This window comes from Phocoena phocoena, chromosome 11, assembly GCF_963924675.1.
Source record: "Phocoena phocoena chromosome 11, mPhoPho1.1, whole genome shotgun sequence".
Lineage (NCBI taxonomy): Eukaryota > Metazoa > Chordata > Mammalia > Artiodactyla > Phocoenidae > Phocoena > Phocoena phocoena.
This window is the reverse complement of record NC_089229.1, coordinates 69,355,536-69,364,821: the sequence shown is the minus strand read 5'-3', so window position 1 is coordinate 69,364,821 and position 9,286 is coordinate 69,355,536.

The following is a 9,286-nucleotide window of genomic DNA, read 5'->3' as shown; positions in this document are numbered from 1 at the left end:
CAGGATTCTTGGTGGCGGCAGCAGCGGCCTTAGTGTCTCATGCCCATCTCTGGGGTCCGCGCTGTTAGCCACGGCTCACGCCTGTCTCTGGAGCTCCTTTTGGTGGCACTCTTAATCCCCTCTCCTCACGCACCAGGAAACAAAGAGGGAAGAAAAAGTCTCTTGCCTCTTCGTCAGGTCCAGACTTTTTCCCGGACTCCCTCCCAGCTAGCCATGGTGCACTAACCCCTTCAGGCTGTGTTCACACCGCCAACCCCAGTCCTCTCCCTGTGATAGGACCTCTGAAGCCTGAGTCTCTGTCCCAGCCCCCGCCTGCCCCGACGGGTGAGCAGACAAGTCTCTCTGTCTGGTGAGTGCTGGCTGGCACCTATCCTCTGTGCAAAAATCTCTCGGCTTTGCCCTCTGCCACCCTGTTGCTGTGCTCTCCTCTGTGGCTCCGAAGCTTCCCCCCTCCGCCACCCGCAGTCTCTGCCCACGAAGGGGCTTCTAGTGTGTGGAAACCTTTCTTCCTTCACAGCTCCCTCCCACTGGTTCAGGTCCTGTCTCTATTCTGTCATCTCTCTTTTTTCTTTTTTCTTTTGCCCTACCCAGGTATGTGGGGAGTTTCTTGCCTTTTGCGAGGTCTGAGGTCTTCTGCCAGTGTTCAATGGGTGTTCTAAAGAGCAGTTGCACATGTAGATGTATTTCTGATGTATCTGTGGGGAGGAAGGTGATCTCCACGTCTTACTCTTCTGCCATCTTCCTCAACTCCCTCCTGCTTCAGTTATTCTGCTATTGATTCCTTCTAGAGAATTTTAAATTTCATTTACTGTGTTGTTTCATCATTGTTTGTTTGCTCTTTAGTTCTTCTAGGTCCTTGTTAAACATTCCTTGTATATTCTCCATTCTATTTCCAAGATTGTGGATCATCTTTATTATCATTACTCTGGACTCTTTTTCAGGTAGACTATTTCCTCTTCATTTGTTTGGTCTGGTGGGTTTTTTCCTTTCTCCTTCATCTGCTTTGTATTTCTCTGTCTTCTCATTTTGCTTAACTTACTGTGTTTGGGGTATCTTTTTTGCAGGCTGCATGTTCATAGTTCCCGTTGTTTTTGGTGTCTGCCTCCAGTTGGTAAGGTTGGTTCAGTGGCTTGTGTAGGCTTCCTGGTGGAGGGGACTAGTGCCTGTGTTCTGGTGGATGAGGCTGGATCTTGTCTTTCTGGTGGGCAGGACAGCATCCGGTTGTGTGTTTTGGTGTGTCTGTGAACTTATTATGATTTTAGGCAGCCTCTCTGCTAATGGGTGGGGTTGTATTCCTGTCTTGCTTGTTGTTTGGTATGGGGCATCCAGCACTGGAGCTTGCTGGCCGTTGGATGGAGCTGGGTCTTAGCCTTGAGGTGGAGATCTCTGGGAGTGCTCTTGCCGATTGATATTACATGGGGCTGGGAGGTCTCTGGTAATCCAATGTCCTGAACTCAGCTCTCCCACCTCAGAGTCTCAGGCCTGACACTAGGCTGGAGCACCAACACCCTGTCAGCCACATGGCAGATGAGTTGATGAACCAACATCCAGATGAGGAGATTTATAGGGTGAGGTCGAGAACAAGGAAACGTCAGTCCTCTTGGAGTTTGGAGCCCAGCATGGTGGCACGTGGAGGAATTCTGCTTCACCATCCTGGCAGCTCTCTGAAACCCCTCCTTTTGGGTTTTTAATGGTGGCTTCAGTACACAGGCATGGTTGATTAAATCCTTAGGCATTGGTAATTAATTCAACCTCCAGAAACTTTCTCCTCCTCCTGGGTAATCAGGGGGTGGGGATGAAAGTTCCAACCATCTAATCAAGTTCAGGATACACTTTAAATATTTGATATTTGATGAATAGTTAAATGAGTGGAAGCATGACTTTGCATATAAAGCATTAACACTGTGTTTGGCTGTTCACGTCTTTTATTTTTTTTAATTTTTTAATTTTTTAAAAAATATCTTTATTGGGGTATAATTGCTTTACAATGGTGTGTTAGTTTCTGCTTTATAACAAAGTGAATCAGTTATACATATACATATGTTCCCGTATGTCTTCCCTCTTGCATCTCCCTCCCTCCCACCCTCCCTATCCCACCCCTCCAGGCTGTCACAAAGCACCAAGCCAATATCCCTGTGCCATGCGGCTGCTTCCCACTAGCTATCTACCTTACTATGTTTGTTAGTGTGTATATGTCCATGATTCTCTCTCTCGCCCTGTCACAGCTCACCCTTCTGCCTCCCCATATCCTCAAGTCCGTTCTCCAGTAGGTCTGCGTCTTTATTCCTGTCTTACCCCTAGGTTCTTCATGACATTATTTTTCTTAAATTCCATATATATGTGTTAGCATATGGTATTTGTCTTTTTCTTTATGACTTAGTTCACTCTGTATGACAGACTCTAGGTCTATCCACCTCATTTGTTCACGTCTTTTAAATGCCACCTTTTATCATTTCAAAGAGCAGGTATCAGATTTGGCGGGGTGGGGGGATGGTCAAAACGTTTTCTTACAAGAGATGACATTGGAGATAAATTTTGAAGTCAAGTTCTTATATCCCCCATATTTCTGGCCTTATACAACAGAGGTTTTCAAGCTAGATCAGTATGTCTTATTCCTTAGAAGAATCTTAGGAAAAAATGACTAGAACTTCCCTTCTGAAATTATTTAATGTAGTTTCTTCTGAAGTGTTTAAAGTATTACCTCTCCTTGAGGTGGGTAGCAGGAAAGATGATTATTTTTGTTTTGGAGGTAGAGAATTACTTAACAAAAATCATAACTTAAGTCAGGTTATTTGATGGAACTTCTGGAAGAGATGAAGAGCTAAAAGTCAGAGGGCAACAAAGCAAACTTTAAAGCCTACAGGTCAAGGAGACTATTACTGAATCCCCAGCATATTACACATTTGGCAGCTATAAACTACATGCTGGAAATGATCTACCCAAAAATGGCATGTAGAAAAAGGGAGTGGTCCACATTCTAGCAGTCTGGACCCTGCAAGCGAAACTCACCAGAGCCTATTTAGCAATGATGATGTTTCAGTCTTGGTGGGCCTTGGCCTTGATTCTGTGGACTGAAATGACCTCCAGTAGGTCAAAATAAGACTCTGATAAAGTCTGGAGTGTTGCAAGGTGCTCATAGTCTTAACTTAGGAATGTTTTTTGTTTCAGAAAATACTGAAGATTTCAAATTTGAATGCCTATTTATGGAGTTTTGTAGGAGACCATCATTCTACCACATACTCTGATATTTCAATTTTGCCAGTCTAAGCTCATCTAAGGGACTTAAAATAACCAAAGAAGCTGAAGTATTTAACATCTATTTTCCTTAAAATGAGTGGAAGGCAGAAGGATTAGATTTTCTTTTTGGGAAAGTCATCAATGTTTACAGCAAGAAGAAAAAGATTCTGATTTCTGTTTAAGAATTTTTTTTTCTTTCTCTCTTTTTTTTTTTTTTCTTTTTGAATTCTCCCTTGCTCTCTGGCCTCTAAAGTAACAACTCTCAGAAGAGATGACATCTATCAAGCCTGACTTCTCAGTTTCTTCTGTCTCTGCTTTGGCAGGCTTGTCCCAGCCCATCTGAATTACCAGATTCAGTGTCATTCTTGAAATGAGTACAGTTACTTTCTCCTGCCTGACATGCTAGTCTTGTAGACTGAGGCTATGACTCCTTTGAGTCAACATTTATTTAGTGTTTGTTATAAGCCAAACTCTAAACTAAACTCTAAGAATGCAAAGACAATAAAACAAGATCATTTCCTATGAGAAACTCTAATCTAGTGGGTAGGGAGAAATGTCAACAATTTGCTGTAGTGTGATAAGTACTCCATGATAGGCACGCATTCTTTGGAAACCCAAGAGAGAGTAAGGCCATTAAATCATTAATTTGTGGAGCGTCCATTTAAGGCAAAGACTTGCCCTACAGCTGAGGAAGATAAACACTGAGAAAGAAGTTTCTTTTCCTCCAGGAACTCCACATGGTCCTATGAGAGGCAAATGCAGATAAATAACTGATTATATATAATGGAATCTGCTATAGGTTCTTTAAAATAACCATGAAAAAGTACTCTGTGTCTTGGAAGATGTCTATTTCAAGTGCTATGGCAAACTAGAAAGCCTAAAACCCTCCCATATCAAAAATGCTCAGTAGGATATTTTAATGTATATTTTAAAATACAGTGCTCATCTGGAAACAAAGTAAAAAGAATCCTAAGTAGCTGAAAAATAAAGCAAAACTACAAATCTATAAAGGTAAGCCAGTGATAAAAATCAGCTGTTCTATTTACCACTTCCCATGACTCAGAGCTTTGGTTTTGTTGCTAAAATGTGGCTCATGAAGAAAGACTACAACCATATCATAAGGGATATCCGATTAGAGATAAAAAAGCCCAGACACCCAAAATTACAGTCAGTGAAATGGTGAACTAGAAAAATTCCTTCCTTGGTCTTGACTCTGAGTGGTAGAAAAAACCCTGAGTTGGTCATCACAGGAGTTTGGGGCCCACATTCATGCTACTTCTGTGTTTGAGATACATTAAGCTGAGAATTTATTATAAAGTGACTCCATGTTGGAAGAAACAAATATAAATTCTCTCTGGAGGAATGCACCTTTTAACTCTAGGCCTCAAAAATTCCCACTGATGGGAATCACATATGCTTATGATAAAAAACTCATAAAATTCCAGGAAAGGAACAGTAAAGAACATGAATCAGAAAAAAACCCCAAAGGAACATAAAAAGCTAAACAAATTAAAAATTAAAGACAGTAGCTTCAGACCCACAAATCCATTAGATATTATAATTATTGAATTACTATATTTAATGTGTATAAATAAATAAAAAAGAATATTTGAAATATGAGTATAGAACAAGAGATCTTAAAAATGAATAAGCAGATTTGAAAAGACTCAAATAGAAATTATAGAAGTAATAAGTATAATACTTCAAAGGAAAAGCACAAGGAGTAGGTTAAACAACACATTAAACAAAGCTGAAGAGAGAGTTAGTAAACAGGAAGATATCTGAAGAAATCCAAAAATTAAGAAACATAAACGATGTAGTGAGACAATATAACAAATATCTAATTGGATTTTCAGAAGAAAAACAAAGATAATGCAGAGGCACTGTTTGGATAAGGTCTGAGAATTATCCAGAAATGATAGAAGAACTGTGAATCCATAGAAGCAGGAAGTCCAGAAAGTTCCAAGCAAGTTAAGTAAAAAGAGATCCACATTAAGACATTTTGTAGTGAACTTTCTGAATACCAAGAACAAACAAAAATGAAAATTACCTCTTAAAAGAAGCCAAAGAGGAAAAACAAGTTACCTATGGAAAAAAACCAGATTGATATCTAACTTCTCAAACACAACAGTGTAAACTAAAATAACATAGACAACCATCTTCAGAGTGTAAGGAAAATACTTGTCAACCAAGAGTTGTGTACTCAGTAAAATTATCTTTCAAACTTGAGAATAACATAAAAGTTTTTTCAGATAAACAACATGGAGGAATTTGTGGCTCAATAATACACCCTAAATATGCAAGAAGGGCAAATAAACATGAACAATTGTATAAACAATAACAATACTGTAACAATACTACCTAATTTTGTGGATACAATAGTGATATAACCAAAATATTATGGTAATTAGACTTTCTTTGATTAAATATGATGTTAAAATTCTAGGTTAATAATTAAAATAAAAAAGGAAGAATTTATAATTCCAAATGAGTTGTGGGCAGAAGCAAGAATGAGAAAAAAAGTGGCACAAAAGTATGCAAGAAAGAATATTAAAAGAAACACAGAAAAAACAGAAAATTTAGAAAGCACAAAATAAGAAAGTAGGAATGAATCAAAATGTGTCAGTAATCATAACAAATGCGTATGGGCTGAGTTTATTTTTAAAAGGACAAAATTGCCAGATTGAGGAAGAAACAAAATTCAGCTCTATATTGAGTTCAAGAGTCATGCCTAAAACACAAGAATTCAGAAAGGTGGAAAGTGAAAAGACGTCACAATAGATATGTAAAAATGCTCAAACTCTAATCATCAAAGAAATACAAATAATGCAACCCTCCAGATATCAAAAACTAAAAGTTCACATCTGGCAAGGATGTGGAGTACTAAGGATGGTTATATGCTGCTGATGAGGGTATAAACGGGTGCCATCATTTTGGAAAGTGCTGAGACATTATCTAATAGAGAAATTCACACACATATGTCACAGAATACATGTACAAGAAAGTTCATAGCAGCACTGTTGTCATATCCCAAACTAGAAAAATCCAAATGTCCCTGATCAAAACAATGGATAAATGTGGTGTATTCATAAAACAGAATACTACGCAGTAAGAATATGAAGGAAACAGCCATACAAAATAGCAAATGTTATCATATTGAACTAAAGAAGAAATACACAAAAGAATACATAGATAATGACGCCATGGATATATTAAGTCATTTTATTAACGCTATTTTCCCAAATAACTTGCCCACAGGCACACAATTGGCAAGTGGCAGAGATGGGATGCAAACCCAGGCCATCTGACTCCAGAGATTGTCCTTAACCACTCTGCTATGCTGGCTGGGAACAGGAAAGATGGAGAAACAGGGAGATGCAAGGCAGGTTTGGGGAACATGTGATCAGGTCCAGATAGACTGTGGGAATATTGGTGACAAAGGTGAAAAAGTATCTGGTAGGGGAAATAGAGCAAACTTTGAATGATAAATTACATTAGTTCTATGTGTACTAGGGAGATACTGAGGATTATTGGGCAGAGAAATGACACAATGAAATCTGTATTTTAGGAGAATCTGTCTGCTGTCATGGAGGAGAAACATTTGGAGGGTGAGGTAGCAAGGTCTTTCAGCAGAAATTAGAAAGGACCTCAGCCAGAGAAGTTTAGATAGAAGAGAAATATAAGAGGAAGGTGCATTTCTGAGGCAGAGTTGATATTTGATACATAATTAGACGTGGAGAGTGATTTGAAATTTCCAAGTCTCTGCAACTGGGAAGAGGATGATGTCATGAACCAAGATAAGGAATGAAAATGAAGGACTAGTGTGTAGGGAAGGTGAGCCCTAGGTTGGATGTGCTGACTCTAAGGCATCTATGAAATGGAAATACTTAGAGGTCCATTGCTGATGCTGGAAATGTGGGCTGGACTTAGAAGCGAAATAAGCAAAAAAGGAAGGGCTAGAGATGCTGGCTTGGGCAGCATTCTCTGTGGTGATAATGCATCATGGGCAGCTTCTGAGAGACATTTCTTCAGAGGAGGGAGACCTAGTCCCAAATGGAAAAGGTTAGAGAAGGGAAAGGATGGAGACGTGCAGACATCCAGTGTCTGCTGATCTTTTAAGAAGTTGGGTAGTGAGAGAAAAAGAAGGAGAAAACGGTAAACTAGAGGAAAATGGCGACAAACCGGAAATAATTGCTGACATAATATTGAGTATTTTTTAAGAGCTTTACATAGATTATCTGAGTTAACCCTCAGAACTCTGAGATGGGTACTTTTGCTATCTGCATTTCATAGATGGGAGAACTGAGGCACAGAGATTGAGACCACACAGCTAAGTGGTAACGTCAGCATTTATACGGAGGCAGTCTGACCGGAATGTACTTTTTAAACATGATAACTAAAACACAGCAGGATTCTCAGCAGTAGGTGAGATTTCAGCATGTTGGTAGAATCAAGGGAGTGGAATTAGGAGAGGGATTGTGAAGAAAGAGGGCAAGGTACAGCAGGAAAGAGGAGGCGCTGGGATGACCCAGGAGGAGTGGTGGGTACATAGAAAGTGTTTTCCCTTGGGGCTAGAGGAAAGGAAGGTGGATGGAGGTACTTCGGGGCGTGGGTGGCAGGAAATAATGGGCGTTCATTTGGGTGATTTGGTCTCATGGTTGAGTCCTGGAAATCATCTCTTTAGGTAAAGGGAGACCAGAGTAGCTTTGTGGCACTGAGCGGTAGCTCTGGTTTCAAAGAACTTGGGGCCAGAGAGGCTGAAACAGTGGCAGTGCTGTGGAGAAGCACATTACTTGGGGTTACGATCTAATGTCAGCACATAAAGTAAAAATCACATATAATCAAAGTTACTTCTGAAAAACTCCTCAAGTCTCTTATAAAGTACAGTATGTACGGTTTGTGTATACTGTCCTGTCTCAAGAAGTCTGACAGAGCTGGCTTTGCCTCTGGGGATGGAAAAGATGGCTATTTCTTTGGTTGAGCCCCAGAAAAATGAGTTGGCTTGTGCTAGGCTCTTTGTATGAAAAAACTCCATGCAGGATAAGATTTCACTGCAGGGATGTGTTACAAGGATAGCCTGTGTAGACAGACTAGGGTGTGAATCCTGGCCTGACCTGTTAGCTGTGTGATGATGGGCAACTTTACCAGATTTTTTTAGTCTCATTTACCAGATTTTTCTTTCTGTTTGTTTTTCTGTAAAAATAATTAGCCTGGGGCCTGGCATAGATTAGATGCTCAATTATGAGTAGAGAATAAGAAAACATAAAACCAAACAGTAAAACCAGCTGGTGTGGACAAGTAAAGGAGGATGGAACCAAAATGAGAAAGTTGAATTTACCCAGCATTGAGGATCAGTGTTAATGCTATATTGGACATCTCTATGTAAGGTCAAGAGCAATAGCACCTAAGGCGCTGATAGGAGAAAGTGTTGCGAATAGTTGTCTTGGGAGACTACCTTGGATGATTACAGAGAGGTGGGAGGAGTTAATACACTGAGAGAAGAAGGGAGAATCAAGGAACTAAAATCCACACTGAGTTTTAAAAGCAAGATCAGTCAGGATGAGGGAAGAAATGAAGTAAAGTTTGGGAGGTGATGGTATAGGGGAAGAAAGACTTTTTCTCTACTCTCTTAGGTTCTGTGCCTGGGGCCCACAAATTAAGCTGGCAAAAGGCGGATTAACAGGAAAGAAAAAAAAGACAAGGTTTATTTGATATTAATATTTTTATGTGGCACTGGGGCTTCGTAGGAAGAAATGAAAACCCCAAAGAAGCATTTAGACCTGGGGGCTTTACTATTTAACAAAGGGCAATGAATTGCGGAGATGTGATAAGACAAAAGAAAAATGGGTTTGGGCCAGGGCCAGTAACTTGTGGGAAAGTGACTAGGAAATATATGAGGGAAATTAAAGGGAGATAAGGGTTATTTTAGTAAGTAAGTTATTTTCAGCCTCATCTTGGCATCCACTCCCTGTCTCTGGTGATAAGAATGTTCTCTTCTTCCTGGTACAAGGAGAGCATCTTTCTCACCGGAAATTTATGCCCAGCTTTT